This window comes from Pongo abelii, chromosome 15, assembly GCF_028885655.2.
Source record: "Pongo abelii isolate AG06213 chromosome 15, NHGRI_mPonAbe1-v2.0_pri, whole genome shotgun sequence".
NCBI lineage: Eukaryota > Metazoa > Chordata > Mammalia > Primates > Hominidae > Pongo > Pongo abelii.
In genome coordinates this window covers 81,156,512-81,173,381 of record NC_072000.2, presented here as the reverse complement: position 1 = coordinate 81,173,381, position 16,870 = coordinate 81,156,512, and positions in this window count along the sequence as shown.

The following is a 16,870-nucleotide window of genomic DNA, read 5'->3' as shown; positions in this document are numbered from 1 at the left end:
CTCCATCCTCCACCCTTCATCCTCCACCGTCCTCCACTCTCCATCCTACACCCTCCATCCTCCACCGTCCTCCACCCTCCATCCTCCATCCTCCACCCTTCATCCTCCACCGTCCTCTACTCTCCATGCTACACCTTCCATCCTCCACCATCCTCCACCCTCCATCCTCCACCCTCCACCTTCCACCCTCCATTCTCATTCCTCCACCCTTCATCCTCCACCCTCCATCCTCCACCATCCTCCACCCTCCATCCTCCACCATCCTCCACCCTCCATCATCCACCATCCTCCACCCTCCATCCTCCACCCTCCATCCTCCACTGTCCTCCACTGTCCATCTTCCATCGCCCTCTGCCATTCATCCTTCACCGCCCTCTGCCATCCATCCTCCACCGTCCTCTACTGTCCACTCCTTTCCTGGGAGGGAGTCTTCCCTGAGGCCCTGATGAAAGCCCTGTCCCCACCTCCCAGGACTTTGTGGCTGGTACCTGCCCTGAGTTCTTCCAGTTGCACTGTCCTGGACAACCCTTCTGGAACCTTCCAAAGAGGCAGAAACTGGTCGCTGTGCTGGAGGAGTGAGGAGTGGGTGTGCATGCAGCCTGAACAATCTCCTCCTCCCCCAGCTGCTGAAGCCTGTCACCTTTCTAAGGAGGTTGTGCCCAGGAACCAGCTCTTCCTTAATAAAAGAACTCAAATATATTGAGAGCTTAGCAGGAGCTAAGCAAGTTTTATGTTGTATCTCATTTAATCCTTCACAGCAACCCTAATAGGTCATGGCATTCCAGTTTCCAGAAGGATAAATGAGAGTTAAGGAGGTTTGGTTATTTGCTCAAGCTAACATAGCTAATAGGAGGAGGAACCCTGGTGTCTAGCTCTCATCTCCCAGGGACAGAGGTCATGGTCCTCCTGGGGTTTGAACCCAAGGCAAGGGCTGAGGCAGGAGAGTATGGGATTAGCTAATGGTTTATGATGGCTTGGGCGAGTCTTGGAAGTCTCTGTACCTCAGTTCCCCATCCAGCATCTCAGTTGCTGTAGGAATGGTGGGAGGGAGAGTTGACCTGAGGAGTCAGGACACGAGGTCAGTAAGGCAGTGTTTGAGGGTGCTGTCCTCTTGCAGGGAAGAAGGCCCCAGGTACCTGGGAAGAAAGCTCTGAAATGGTGTTCCCCTGCCAGCAGCCTTATCAGCATCTTCTGGGAAGACCAGATGGATGGTAATAAGGCCCCGTTTTCATGGGGCTTCCAAGAACCTTTCTCCAAAGCACTTTCATATATGGGTAAACACATAAACCTGCACAGACACACATGCACACATACACACACATACACACACACATACAGACACACACACACACACACACACACACACAGCATTCTTATCATTAAAGCCACTTCTCATGCACGTAAAGTCCACCTGACATCATTTTATATGGCTGGGCTCCTCAGCTGGAGAAGGCCAAGGTCACATAGTTAGCAACAGGGAGAGCAGATACCACCCGGATGCATGGGTAGTGACAAAGTTTCTGTCCTCAAAGCACCTTGTGAGCTCTCAGGGAATCAGTAGGCACATAGCACCCGCTCCACACCCGGCCGCAGCCTACCCTCCCCCACCCCCACGGTACCTGGGGGTCATCCTGAAGACCCTATGCATGCCGTGGCCTCCCCTGGCACCGCCCTGCAGCCTGCCCATGCCCCTCTCCAGCCTGAGCTGCTTCCCTCCCAGCCCAGAGCGCTGGTGAATTCCCCCGTCACCTTCCATCAGGTTCATGTTAAAGTTCCAGTTTGGAAAAGGGCTTCCCCCTCCTCCTCTCCCAACCCCCTGCCCAGATGGCAACTCCCCTTCCCCAGGGACCAGTGATGCGGCAGCTCGCGTAGCCTGCAGTTGCCATGGTGATAGCCCTCCTTTGGGTTTCCATGGGGTGGGGGATGACAGGGAGGGTGTGAGTGTGGTGAGTGTGTCCCATTTTCCACTCCAGGTGAGGAGAGCTTATGGAGTGGAATCCCACCCTCCTCGAGTGGGGTCTGCTCCTCCTCCCAGCTGGGACCCAGACAGCTCAGTGGCATCACAGCAGCTGGGAAGACTGGAAGACAGACAGGGACACTGGACTGAAGAAAGATGTCCCAGAAGGAGCACTGGAGGTGGGGGGTGGACATGGCCATTGGCACAGTTGCCAAAGGATGGAGACCGGAACCTGGGGTGGGAGCCAAGGCATCGGGGAGCTGGGAGGAGGGACAGGCTGGAGCCTCAGAGCCTCGGAAGAGACCCGGAAAGGGTGGGCCCCTTATTTCTGCCATCCACCCAAGGAGTCTCCCGCTGCGCTTCCCCAGTCAAGAGAAGGCCCCTCTGCTCTTCCAACATGATCTGTAATTTCCGGCAGACATTTGAGGCCCCTGACATCTGCATAATGTGGGCCAGTCTCTTAGCAACGGGGAACAGCTGTCTGGCATTTCCAAGATTAAACTGTAACTATACGCGGTCCTTGCCAGGGGGAGGGGGTGGGGGAAGGGGATAAACACTGCCTCCTGGCATTTTCAAACTCATTTAGCTTTTATTCATTTCCTGCCTCCAGTAAAGAGGCCAGGGATTCGGGCTGGGCTATTACTGCCCCTGCCACCGCCGCCTGCCACGCCGCTGCCACCACCTCCGCTGCTGAGGTTGCAGATGGCTCTTCCCCCAGATCTGTTTGCATGCGGGTGGGGGAGAGATAGGAGACAGCACTCGCTCTTTTTTTGTTGTTTTTATTTTATTTTATTTTTTGTAAGTGCTGCAATCCTGGCATACTGTGTAGCTGCAGCCCAGGAAGAAAAGCCAGTGTGGCCCATCAGCTGGGTTAATTCCATCAAGCTCCATGGCTAATAGCTAGCTGCGTGACCTTGTGCCAAATTCCTTCACCGGCCCACACCTTCACCTCCTGTCTGTACAAGGACATAATACTGCCCTGAGGTGGCTCTGAAGACTGTGTATGCACTCAGGCAATGGATTCATGATTAATAATCGTGGCTCTCTGCTCCTCCTTTGGTCACCTTCCAGCCGCCATCCTCTGCTAGTGACCTCGGGCTCTGCTACTGGGGCAGAGAGACACAGGCCATTTCTCTGGGAGCTGCCACCTTGAACTCCGGTTCCCTGGGGCCCCGGGTGATGACATTTTTGCCCTGCAGGACTTAACCAGGGCTCAGCAAGCCGTAGCAGGGCCCTCTCTGCGGCTGGCCAGAGGTGTCCTCATCCCCTGGCCTGCTTGGGCCAGGCAGCTCCTGTTTCCCAATTCCTCCGCCACCTCCTGCCACTTGGCTACAGCGCCTGAACTCATGAACGCGGTGTTTTGGTTTTGCAGCAAGAAGGAAAAATAAAAGGGCGGGTGTGGAGCCCGGACAGGAGGGTGAGAGGGAGAGAGAGGAGGAGGGAAAAACCCTCCAGCCGCCTGTGCTGGCCAGTTCCAGGAATGTGTTCTCGGACATCAGTGCCAAAGCAGTGACCCAGGCGTGGCGGCCAAGCCTGGTCTGGAGGCCTTCCCAGGAGAAGGGAGAGGCCGGCTCAGGCTCCAGGGCCCAGAGGCTGCCTTGCCTCCCGCCTCCCCCATGACGCCTCTGCTGACTCATCGCTGCCCCAGCTGGCAGGAGCCTTTTCTGGGGATGGCTGTTGCTAAGATTCCTTGGAGATGACTGATTGCTTCTCTTTGAGCTTTGTGAAAACATGTTTGTAGACTGCACGCAAACACATGCATGCACTCCTGGGGGCTTACACGCCTGGGCTGGACACCTGTGCATGCGCATTTGTGTGTCCAAATGTGTGTGCACATGGAAGACCAGAACATGCTTCCTGTTCCCATCACCTCCGAGCGCACGTGTATGGACCAGCACACCCCCTACTCCACCCAAAAAGGGACTGAGACACGCCAGGCTTTCCTGGCAGCAGGGGAAGCTGCCGCTGTACGGGCCCGCTCTCATCTGAAGGAGTTTTAGGTTGCCTTGAAACATTCTTGGCCTCTGTCCCTCCTGCCCTCTCTGGGTTTTTGGTTTGCTTCATTCTGCTGTAATGATCTAATCTTCCCTTCTCCCCAGGCCTGCCAGGTTTTTGATGTCTGGTGTTTCAGGCACTCAACTGGGAGCTGCTTGAGATCAGGCTGCCTGCCTTGGAAATGACTTGCCAAAGAGGCTCCAGGGAGTCTCAGTGCCTCTGTATCCCCCCTCCCCCCCGGGGAGGGAGGGGACAAGCAATAGCATTCATGGAGAGGAAGTGCTGGGCCTTTCTCCGGGCTCTGCTGTTGAATGACGTGGGAGATGTTTGTTCCTCCGCTGAGCCTTGGCCGGGGTGAGGGTGAGGGTGCTCGGTGCTTAGCCTGCAGCCCTGGATGCCCGGCCTCCAGGGCCTTGTAGCCAGAGCTGTGTGTGACCTTGGTCACACTGGGCTCTTACTGCCTTGGTTTCCCCACCTGCTGGGCTGAAATTGGACTCCTTGCTGAGTCTTCCAGGATTTTAATATGACAGGGCTTGGCAGGCACTTGGGCACCAGGCAAGGTTGTTTGTCACGGGTTCTTGAAGGGGTGGAGGGACAGGGAGGCCCCGTGCCAGCATGGAGCCAACACTCTTCTCTCACTAGCTCTGCTAGGCTCAGTCTCAAGTGTGGCTTCTTTAAATGGACCAACCCTGGGGGCCAGATCCCAGGAGCACTCTCTGCTGTGATTCTGCAGCTGTTGCTAGGAAAGGCTCTGTACCTGGCCTCATGGGATGAGCTGTGGCCAGCCTGAATTCAGTGGGGTTGGCAAAGCTCACAGCAGCCACAAGAAAAATATCCCTCTGTGCTCAGGTCCTCATCCTAAATGAGGACAAGGCTGGCTTCAGAATTCCTGCTGCTTTGAACAGCAATGATATGGGTGGGAGCGGGAGTTGGGGGTTGGGAGGTGGAGTGGAAATTAAGAGAGTAAAGCAAATGACAAAAATAAAAGTAAGTGGCACAAAAAAATAGCTCTTTGTGGGAATGTCAGCAGCCTAATGCAAGCTCCCCAAAGCAGGAACGCTCTACTGGATGCATTATTTTGGATAGCACCACAAGAGTCTGGCAAATCGTAAACAGTCTCAAGGCAGGAGAGTACACAGCACTGTGTCCCACGGACACCAGCCTCACCACTCAGGACGCATCAGCCTCTTGCCCAAGGCTCCCAGCACACCCACGCCCCTTGCTCCAGCCTCAGGACAAAGCAGGGCACCAAGCAATTTGCCCGCAGTCCTTGTTTTCACCAGGAGGTGGCAAGAACTTCCATATGAACTGCCTGCTGGTCAGGTTTGGGAATTACAAAGTCAGTCAGTAACCACAAAGCCTGTGAGATGGGAATCCCCAAAGGATGGGCTCTGGGCCCTAGCAGAGGTCTCTGAGCTGAGGTGGGCTTGCTGGGATCCACTGGTGAGGATGCAAGCAGAGAATGATCATAAGGACGCATCTTTGTTGAGCTTTTAGTGCATGCCAGGCACCTTGCTAAGTTGTTGCATGTATCCATCCATTGGATCCTCACAACTGCCCTCTGAAGGAGGAAGTACCATGACCTGTATTTTCCATGTGGGAAAACTGAGGTGCAGCGATGTTAAGAAGGAGCTCGTCAGTAGAAATTTGTCTTCAGGCTGGGCGCGGTGGCTCATGCCTGTAATCCCAGCACTTTGGAAGGCTGAGGAGGGAGGATCAGGAGGGCAGGAGTTTGAGACCAGCCTGGCCAATACAGTGGAACCCTGTGTCTACTAAAAATACAAAAAATTAGCTGGGCGTGGTGGCGGGCACCTGTAATCCCAGCTGCTTGGGAGGCCAAGGCAGGAGAATCGCTTGAAACCGGGAGGCGGAGGTTGCAGTGAGTTGAGATTGCACCACTGCACACCAGCTCGGGTGACAGTGCAAGACTCCATCTCAAAAAAAAAAAAAAAAAAAGAAAAAAAAGAAAAAGAAATTTGTCTCCAGAGCCTAACCCTTAGACACTTTCCATCATTGCTCCCTGCCAATCGTCATGCACACAGTCATGGCACCAGGTGCCACCATCTTCTCCAGTACTGCCACAGGCGGAGGAGAAACCTAAGTTCCCGTGCCGATATTCCATTTCCACGGCGCTTCTGCCTGTGACCTCTGGGAACTCACATATCAGCCAAGACAAGCCTCATGGCAAATTTTATTAAGGTGTTCTCTCACTGAGTGACCAGAGCATGTGATTCAACCCCTTGGACCTTATCTTCTCCCTTTCTGTACAATAAGAGGCCTGTGGGGCCCCTCAGTTCCTTTCCTTTTCTGACATGCAACAATCCTAAGAAACGGCTCTCTTCCAGGACTCCCAAGCACATTACAGATGCAACTGATTTGCCTGGTCACAAGCACATGCATGCACACGTGAGATTCTGCACCTATGGGTGCAAAATCCTGAACAGAGTCACACAGATGCACTGGAAACTGGGCAGGGCTTCCAACAGACTTGCATTTTTATTGTTTTTTTTTTTTTTTTTTTTTTTGAGACGGAGTCTCCCTCTGTCGCCCAGGCTGGAGTGCAGTGGCACGATCTTGGCTCACTGCAAGCTCCGCCTCCCGGATTCATGCCATTCTCCTGCCTCAGCCTCCAGAGTAGCTGGGACTACAGGTGCCCGCCACTGTGCCCTGCTAATTTTTTGTATTTTTAGTAGAGACGGGGTTTCACCGTGGTCTTGATCTCCTGACCTTGTGATCTGCCCGCATTGGCCTCCCAAAGTGCTGGGATTACAGGCGTGAGCCACCGCGCCTGGCCAGGATTTTTTTTTTTTTTAAATGGAGTCTCACTCTGTCGCCCAGGCTGGAGTGCAATGGCATGATCTCGGCTCACTGCAACCTCCGCCTCCCAGGTTCAAGCGATTCTCTTGCCTCAGCCTCCTAAGTAGCTGGGACAACAGGTGTGCACCACCACGCCCGGCTAATTTTTGTATTTTTAGTAGAGACGGGGTTTCGCCATGTTGACCAGGCTGGTCTTGAACTCCTGATCTCAAATGATCCGCCTGCCTTGGCCTCCCAAAGTTCGGGGATTACAGGTGTAAGCCACCCCGCCCAGCCCACCAGGATGTTTTGTAGCGTTTCCCTCATATTGCCTGGCACAGTGCAGCCCCTAATAGGTGATCAATTTGTATTTGTGCATTGGTGGCTAGTGGAGAGCAGGTGAGTTAGGCTAACAGAATTGTTTGGTTACACGCATCCACCAACCCCATGACACTTTCAGAAACCACCATCAGGACTAAACCCCACAGTCTGCTCTCTAAGCCAGCTCCTCACTCAGTTGTCCCACCCCCACCTCCCAGCAAGTGCTAAGGCCACACCCTGCATCTCCTGCTCTTTCTGTGTCTCTGCCCATCTCCTACCTTGCTTTTCCATCTCCTACATGGAGATTTGAATCCACGCCCTGAACTACTGCCTTTCCTCCCTCTCTCCCTCTTTTGATTTTCTTCTCTGAGAAGAGCCAGAGGGAAGCCTTTAAGTGGCTGTTGGAGAGGGGAGGACGTGGAGCTGGAGGCACCAAGCCCCAGGCCTGGTTGGGGGTGTCAGGTGGAGGAGGGCAGGCTCCACCCTGGCTTCTCTCCTTGCCTCTCCTCTTTCAGGCCTTTCCTCCCTGAGGCCCACCTGGGGAACCAGAAATGCCAGAACTGTAACTCCACCTCTGGGATCTGCAAGGCAAGCCTGTGGTGAGTCCCCAGGTGGGTGGGGCCTGGGCGAGTGGCAAGCAAGCCTAGCAAGCCAGAGGAAAGTCCTGCAGTGTCTTTGTTTTTTGTTTGTTTTGAGACGGAGTCTGGAGTCTCACTCTGTTGCCCAGGCTGGAGTGCAATGGCGCAATCTCGGCTCACTGCAACCTCCACCTCCTGGGTTCAAGCGATTCTCCTGCCTCAGCCTCCTGAGTAGTTGGGATTACAGGCGCCCGCCACCATGCCTGGCTAATTTTTTGTATTTTTAGTAGAAACGGGGTTTCACCATGTTGTTCAGGCTGGTCTCAAACTCCTGACCTCAGGTGATCCATCTGCCTTGGCCTCCCAAAGTGCTGGGATTACAGGTGTGAGCCACCGCGCCCGGCCAGGTCCTACAGTGTCTACGTTCTCCTGCATCGGGGCTTCGGGATTCAGAGCCTGGAACCAATGAGGACAAAAACAAGCGCTTTTTCCATGCTCCCTCCCCAGCCTGAGGAGATGGGAAGGAAGCCAGTGTTGGGCGTGAGGTCTGCTGTTTTCTGAGTGACAAGCCTTTAGATTAGGCTGGAAATGGCCAGTTGGAAGCTCCCAGTGCTGCCTGACTTTGAATTAGGTTTGCTTGATCTGGAGCTAATGAGACACCAAAGTCTCCCTGGTGGCCGTGCAGTCTACCTGGCCCACTAACACCTTCTATGGGTGGGGGCTAAGGAGTGGCCCCCAGGCAGGACCCCAGGAAGCTGGGCTGAGCTCCTGGACAGGGGTGTGGGGGTGGGTGGTGAGGGTGGAGGTGCCTCCTGTCCCACCCAGTGTCTTGCTGGGATGAGAAGGTGTGATCTAGTCCTTCCACATCACCCTCCACTCATTTCAGGCCATTGATGGAAGCCGCCTCTGTCCTCAGGCTTGTAGACCAGGACATGCACCTTCTCGGGGGTGCTTCTGCTGGCCTTGAGGCTAGGGGGATAGGACCACTGCTCTACTCCACCCCAGCCTCCCGCCTTTACTTCCCCAGTCCCTAGGGTGGGTGCTGGAGAAGGTCCTCCTGCCACCACCCCTCATCCCGCCGGCTACACAGCGACACCTGGTGGATCATGGGCGCCATCACAAGGAGACCCCAGAAGCCCCACGCTGGCTGAGCCCTCGGTTCTAACCTCTGAGCCTAACTCAATCTCAGTCCATCCCCCCAGGGGGCTAAAACCCACCATTTCCCTCTGAGCCCAGAGTCCCAGGTACTGGGGATTGCTGGAAACAAGGAGCTGAGTCTTGGAAGGAGTCAATGTCCCATCAGACAAGGACTTTGGGGAGCCAGTCCAGGTCATAAAGTCAAGGTATTTGGCCACTAGGGTTGGATGAAGCTACCAGAAAGGTCTGGAAGGGACTGGGCCTGAGAGTGAGCCCTGGGTCAGCTCCTGGGGATGTGTGGGCACAAAGCAGATTCTGCTGCCCTCCTCAGGGCCAAATTGGAATCTGTACCAGGCCCTGAGCCTGGACTACACCCTCACTTCCCCACCCCAGGGACACACTGGGCGAACTGATTCCACACACTACTCCTGACAGCACTGCTCTCACCCAGGAGCTTGCCTGTGTGCTTTTTGTTTGGTTTTTGAGATGGAGTCTCGCTCTGTCACCCAGGCTGGAGTGCAATGGTGCAATCTCGGCTCACTGCAACCCCTGCCTCCTGGGTTCAAATGAGTCTCCTGCCTCAGCCTCCTGAGTAGCTGGGACTACAGGTGTGCACCACCACGCCCGGCTAATTTTCGTACATTTAGTGGAGATGGGGTTTCACCATGTTGGCCAGGGTAGTCTTTTTTTTTTTTTTTTGAGATGGAGTCTTGCTCTGTCACCCAGGCTGGTGTGCAGTGGCTCGATCTCGGCTCACTGCAACCTCTGCCTCCTGGGTTCAAGCGATTCTCGTCCTCAGCCTCCCGAGTAGCTGGGATTACAGGCTGCAGTGGCCCGGCTAATTTTTTGTATTTTTAGTGGAGATGGGGTTTCACCATGTTGGCCAGGCTGGTCTTGAACTCCTGACCTCAAGTGATCTGCCCACCTCGGTCTCCCAAGGTGCTGGGATTACAGGCATGAGTCACTGTGGCCAGCCATTGCCTATGTGTTTTTAGAACTACAGGAGTAATGGGAAGAGTTTGAGCTGGCATGTCATCCATCTGTTTTTCATGGTGTGAGTTAGGCAGGGTCGCACAGTTACAATGCAAGGGGCATTTCCCTGGAGGGGACATGGGGACAGATCATTTCCTTGTGGACTGTGGTAACCTGAGTCCATTTCACAGTAGAGCATTGCCAGGTGTCTAAATGCAGGGCGGAACAGTTACATCGTTTCTTCCTGCTGATTCTTCTGGGTGATGGGGGGTGGTCTTTTCATTATGGCTTCTCTCAGTTCCTCAGTATTGAGGACTGCTGGGGTTTGAATCTAGTTTTACAGTATTACAGTGTGGTCTTGGTTCCACAACCTCTCTGTGCCTCAGTTTCTTCGCCTGTATAAAGATTGTAATGCTACCTACTTCACAGGGTTGTTCTGAGGAGTCCCTGAGGTAAGGTATGGAAAGTGCTTAGGAGAATGCCAGGTGCATGGTCACTGCTGAGAATCATTGATAAGAATTATTTCTTCACCTCCTCAGAAGGGAGTATATGCGGGGAGTGTGTCTTAGCTTGGGCTACCATAACAAAACATCATAGACTGCATGGCTTAAACAACAGAAACTTATTTTCTCACAGTTCCAAAGGATGGAAGTCCAAGAGCAGGGAGCCAGCAGGATTGGGTTCTGGTGAGGGCTCCCTTCCTGGCTTGTGGACGGCCACTTCCTCACTGTTGGCCCACGCTCTTTCCTCTGTGCGTGTCGAGAGCAGAGTATCTTTTCCCCTTCTTATAAGGCTACCGATCCTTTTGGATTAGGGCCTCACCCTTACGACTTCATTTAACCTTAATTACCTCCCGAAGGCTCTGTCTCCAAATATAGTCACATTGGGGTTAAAGGCTTCAACATACAAATATTTTGGCAGGACACAATTCAGTTCATAGCAGAGTGGAACACTGATTGAAGAACTCAGGTACTGCATGTGTAGCAACCAGTGACACTAAGACCTAAGTCCTCCTTGGCCCTGTGGCTGGGGCTGGTTTCTCCTGTCAGCAGCTTGAGGTAGTAGAAGGATCAACAGGGCAGATGGGCTATTCTAAGCCCCAGGTCCCTGTAATCCCAGTGCCAGGGAATGCAGACCTCCCATCATGGGGGCAAGTATTGAATGCAGAGTTCATGCTATTTCCTGGGGTAATATGTGGCTGGGCATAAAGACATTCTTTTTCAAGGCTGTCAAATTTGAGCTTGAAAAATGTGCATGGTGGCATGGGCCATGGGTTGGGTTAGGTGAAGTCCTTTCTTTCTTTTCTTTTTTTTTTTTGAGATGGAGTCTCACTCTGTCGCCCAGGCTGGAGTGTAGTGGCACGATCTCGGCTCACTGCAACCTCTGCCACCCGGGGTTCAAGGGATTCTCCTGCCTCAGCCTCCTGAGTGCTGGGATTATAGGTGCCTGCCACTGTGCCTGGCTAATTTTTGTAGTTTTTTTTTTTTTTTTTTTTTTTGAGATGGAGTCTCGCTCTGTCACCCAGGCTGGAGTGCAGTGGTGCGATCTCGTTTCATTGCAAGCTCCACCTCCTGGGTTCACCCCATTCTCCTGCCTCAGCCTCCCGAGTAGCTGGGACTACAGGGGCCCGCCACCACACTGGGCTAATTTTTTGTATTTTTTAGTAGAGACGGGGTTTCACCATGTTAGCCAGGATGGTCTCGATCTCCTGACCTCGTGATCTGCCCGCCTCGGCCTCCCAAAGTGCTGGGTTTACAGGCGTGAGCCACCACGCCCAGCCAATTTTTGTAGTTTTTAGTGGAGATGGTGTTTCACTGTCTTGGCCAGGCTGGTCTTGAACTCCTGATCTCGTGATCCACCTGCCTCAGACTCCCAGCGTGCTGGGATTACAGGCGCGAGCCACCACACCCGGCCAGGTGAGGTCCCCTCTATAAGGCTGAGCTACGAGATTGTCAAAGCACATGGCAGAAGAGATATGCTGGGGCTATGGGTTTCTTTGGCTAGACTATAGGTATAAACTGGCAGATTCTACCTCTCCATGTGCTCAATACCTCTCTCACAGCCCAACTTGGAGAGATGCTGCTGAAAGATTACATTACTTAGGACGGTTTCAGTTTCAAGTTACAGAAACCCAAATCCAACTAGCTTAAGCAAAAAGAGAGTTTATTAACCCTCGACTGGGCACCACGTTCAGGCACAGTTTGATCCAGGGGTTCAAACAATGTCTTAAGGGTTTTATCTCCTTAGTCTCTCAGCTTTGTCTGCTTCTATGTACTGGCTTCACTCTGCACATGTGCTTTCTCTTGTGTCAGAAAGATGACAGCTAGTAGCCTTAAATTCACATCTTTCCTTCTAATAAATTCCCAGAAACATAATTTCTGTCTTTCATATATTAGGGAAGACTCTTTTTTTTTTTTTTTTTTTGAGATGGAGTCTTGCTCTGTCGCCCAGGCTGAAGTGCAGTGGTGTGATCTCGGCTCACTGCAGGCTCCGCCCCCCGGGGTTCACGCCATTCTCCTGCCTCAGCCTCCCGAGTAGCTGGGACTACAGGCGCCCACCACCACACCCGGCTAATTTTTTGTATTTTTAGGAGAAACGGGGTTTCACCGTCTTAGCCAGGATGGTCTCGATCTCCTGACCTCGTGATCCGCCTGCCTCGGCTTCCCAAAGTGCTGGGATTACAGGCATGAGCCACCGTGCCTGGCCAGGGAAGACTCTTAACTGGACCTTTAGAGGCCATGTCCACTAAAGGATCAATCAACATAGGGAGGAACCTCTGGCTGGGCAGCCAAAGTCACCTGCCTACCCTTACATTCTTGGAAGCAGATAGGGCCCCCTGCAGAGGGAGAGAAGTTCCCCATGGAAACTAAAGGAAGTTGGATGGGGAAGCAAGTTGGCTATGCAAAGCCATCACTACCACATTCTTCTTAGAGGGACTTCAAGTCCCAGGAGGACTTCTTTTTCTTTTTTTTTGGGACGGGGTCTTGTTCTTGCCCAGGCTGGAGTGCAGTGGCACCATCACAGCTCACTGCAGCCTCAACCTCCTGGGCTCAAGCGATCCTCCTGCCTCAGCCTCCCAAAGTGCTGGGATTACAGGTGTGAGCCACTGTGACTGGCTGCCCAAGAGAACTTCTGTCTTCACATTGGAATGGCAGCACAGGAATGTTAAAACTTGTCAGGTCCACCCCCGCTCGCTTGACAAACAAGAGGACTGAGGCCAAGGTAAGTGCCTTGCTCAAAGTCATCCTTCTTTCTCCTGCAGAGGCATGACATCATTGTTGGCTCTGTGTCTAATTATTCCAGTCAAGATCCAAGTGCCTGGCCTAAGGGTTGTCTGAGAATCCCTCTTCCCCTAGAGTGGCTCAGCACACAGCCAAGGAGGTGAGGAGGGTATTTCAGGAGGCTCCTTATCGATTAGCCAAGGTGTCTGGCCCAGTCCTCACCCTCCTCAGGGTCATGGGCTGGGAGCCCTCTCACCTCTCCTCTGCTAGTGGAGGCTGGGGAGACTGCAAATGGCTATCAGGACTTGAGAAGGTGTGGCTGGGAGATTGGCTAAGAATGCATGGAGATTACAAAACAGGGAGATGGATCTCCATGGGTCTGTGTGATTCATCTGAGGGTCTGAAGGTCGAGCTCACCTCCTGGGGAGAAAGTGAGCATTGAAAGGCCTGGTGAATTCTGATCAACATGGGATCCTCAACCCAAATCATCTCTAGATGCTGTCTTCATTGGGCTCCTCCTCCAAGGCAGGATGTGATGTCAAGAGAGGAGCCCAGAGGGAAGGCAACTGCTTCCTCCTTCTCACCACAGGACCACAGCTTTTCTCTCTTCATGTGTGCATGGCCACCCTGGCCCACCTCACATGCTCTCCACACAAGCCACCTGCCTCCTGCTACACCCATGCCATTCATGTGCCCTTGCCACTGGAACACTGGCCCATAGAAAGCACCCATTATGGTCGGGCCCGGTGGCTCACACCTGTAATCCCAGCACTTTGGGAGGCCGAGGCGGGTGGATCATGAGGTCAGGAGATCAAGACCATCCTGGCTAACCTGGTGAAACCCCATTTCTACTAAAAATACAAAAAATTAGCCAGGCGTGGTGGCGGGCGCCTGTAGTCCCAGCTACTCGGTGAAGCTGAGGCAGGAGAATGGTGTGAACCCGGGAGGCGGAGCTTGCAGTGAGCCGAGGTCACGCCACTGCACTCCAGCCTGGGCGACAGAGTGAGAAAAAAAGAAAGCACCCATTATAGGCCAGCTATTGTTATTTATTTATTTATTTATTTTTGAGATGGAGTCTCGCTCTGTCGTCCAGACTGGAGTGCAGTGGTGCCATCTTGGCTCACTGCAACCTCCGCCTCCCAGATTCACGCCATTCTCCTGTCTCAGCCTCCCGAGTAGCTGGGACTACAGGTGCCCGCCACCAGGCTCGGCTAATTTTTTTTTTTTGTATTTTTAGTAGAGACGGGCTTTCACTGTGTTAGCCAGGATGGTCTCGATCTCCTGACCTCGTGATCTGCCTGCCTTGGCCTCCCTAAGTGCTGGGATTACAGGCGTGAGACACAGCCTGCTATTGTTATTTAAATCAGTGGTTCTCAGGGTTGAATCTCCCCTAGGAAGAATTTTGGAAATGTGTGCGCCCGCATGAGCGTTGGTGGTGGTGGGAATGTTGCCTTCTCATGCAGTCATGCCTAAACATTTACATATGGAATGCAGTCATTTGTGACCATTTACATATTGAAATACCTGTTGTTTCATTTTAATATTTTTCCTTTATGATATAGTTATAATAATATTGATTAAAATATATATACTTTTTTTTTGAGATGGAGTTTCACTCTTGTTGCCCAGGCTGGAGTACATAATGGCGCCACCTCAGCTCACTGCAACCTCCACTTCATGGGTTCAAGTGATTCTCCTTCCTCAGCCTCCCGAGTAGCTGGGATTACAGGTGCCCACCACCACACCCCGCTAATTTTTTGTATTTTTAGTAGAGACGGGGTTTCACCATGTTGGCTAGGCTGGTCTCGAACTCCTGAACTTAGGTGATCCGCCTGCCTCGGCCTCCCAAAGTGCTGGGATTATAGGCATGAGCCACCGCGCCTGGCCAATAAAAAATATTATGTCAGTAGGTAGGTTATATTAACACATTTACTTTCAGGTTGCTGTTACAAAATATTTAAAAATCAATTTTAAAGGGAATGTCATTGAATCTCAAGGGGTTGAGACCCACAGTTCTAGATGGCTGGACTCATATTGCCACTCTTTTTATTTTATTTTATTTATTTATTTTGAGACCAAATCTCGCTCTGTTGCCCAGGCTGGAGTGCAGTGGTGCAATCTTGGCACACCGCAACCTCTACTTCCTGGGTTCAAATGATTCTTGTGCCTCAGCCACCCGAGTAGCTGGGACTTCAGGCACACACCATCATGCCTGGCTAATTTTTTTTTTTTTTTTTTTGGTAGAGACGGGGTTTTGCCATATTGGCCAGGATGGTTTCGAACTCCTGGCTTCAAGTGATCCGCTTGCCTTGGCCTCCCAAAGTGCTGGGATTACAGGTGTGAGCCACTGCACCTGGCACACTCTTATTATTTTTAAGCAGGGCACCTTCCCCTCTGAACTTGGTGCACACACACACACATTTAAGTCCCTGCCACCAGCTACCTGCACCTTCTCTGTGCACATCCAGGACACATCTGGTCCAATTCTGTCCCCTTCCTACTCTCACCTGCCCCCAGCACTACAAGGACAGGCCCAGACCGGTGGAACTCAATCACGTGTGCACGCAGAGAGCCAGCCAGGGTACCCAGCCTCTCCTGCCTGCTGTCAGGTCTAGGAAAAAGATGATCAAGTGTGGTGGCTCATGACTATAATCCCAGTACTTTGGGAAGCTAAGGCAGGAGGATTGCTTGAGCCCAGGAGGTCAAGACTACAGTGAGCCGTGATTGCACCACTGTACTCTAGCTTGGGTGACAGAGTGAGATTCTGTTTCAAAAAAAGAAAAAAAAAAAAAAAAGGCCTGGCGCAGTGGCTCACTCCTGTATTCCCAGCACTTTGGGAGGCTGAGGTGGGTGGATCACGAGGTCAGGAGTTCAAGACCAGCCTGGCCAACGTGGTGAAACTCCATCTCTACTGAAACTACAAAAATTAGCCAGGCACAGTGGCAGGCGCCTGTAATCCCAGCTACTTGGGAGGCTGAGGCAGTAGCATCGCTTGAACCTGGGCGGCAGACGTTGCAGTGAGCTGAGATCGCACCACTGCACTCCAGCCTGGGTGACAGAGGGAGATTCTGTCTCAGAAAAAAAAAGATACAAATGGAAAAGGAAAAAAGATGGATGTGTACCAGGTGCGGTGGCTCACGCCTGTAATCCCAGCACTTTAGGAGGCTAAGGTGGGCGGATCACTTGATTTCAGGAGTTTGAGACCAGCCTGACCAACATGGTGAAACCTTGTCTCTACTAAAAATAAAAAATTAGCTGGGTGTAGCTGTAGTCCCAGCTATTTGGGAGGCTGAGGCAGGAGAATCACTTGAACCTGGGAGGCAGAGGTTGCAGTGAGCTGAGATCATGTGCCATTGCACTCCAGCCTGGGCAACAAGGGCGAAACCCCGTCTCAGGAAAAAAAAAAAGAAGAGAAAAAGAAAGATGGATGTGTTCCTAGGAAAGGCATTGCTTCTCGCCACACCCTCCTACCTGCTCAGCCATCACCTCACAGTGCCAGCCATCACCCCTTCATCACCCCCTACCAAAACACCGCCTCCTCACCCCCACTCCCCATACGACTGAAACACAGCCTGGACTCTTCCAAGTCAGGTTTGTCATTGTTACAAAATGATCATTGTAAGAAAAAGGAACAAACCCATAGAGTAGAACTCACACCTACTCCTATTATCCAGAGAAAGCCCCTGCTGATATTCTGAGTTTTTTCTCGGAAATCATACCTCTGTATTTTGTGTGTGTTTTTTTATTTTTATTTTTTGAGATGGAGTCTTGCTCTGTTGCCCAGGCTGGAGTGCAGTGGTGCGATCTTGACTGCAACCTCCACTTCTCCAGTTCAAGAGATTCTCCTGTCTTCAGCCTCCCAAGTAGCTGGGATTACAGGCACATGTACCATG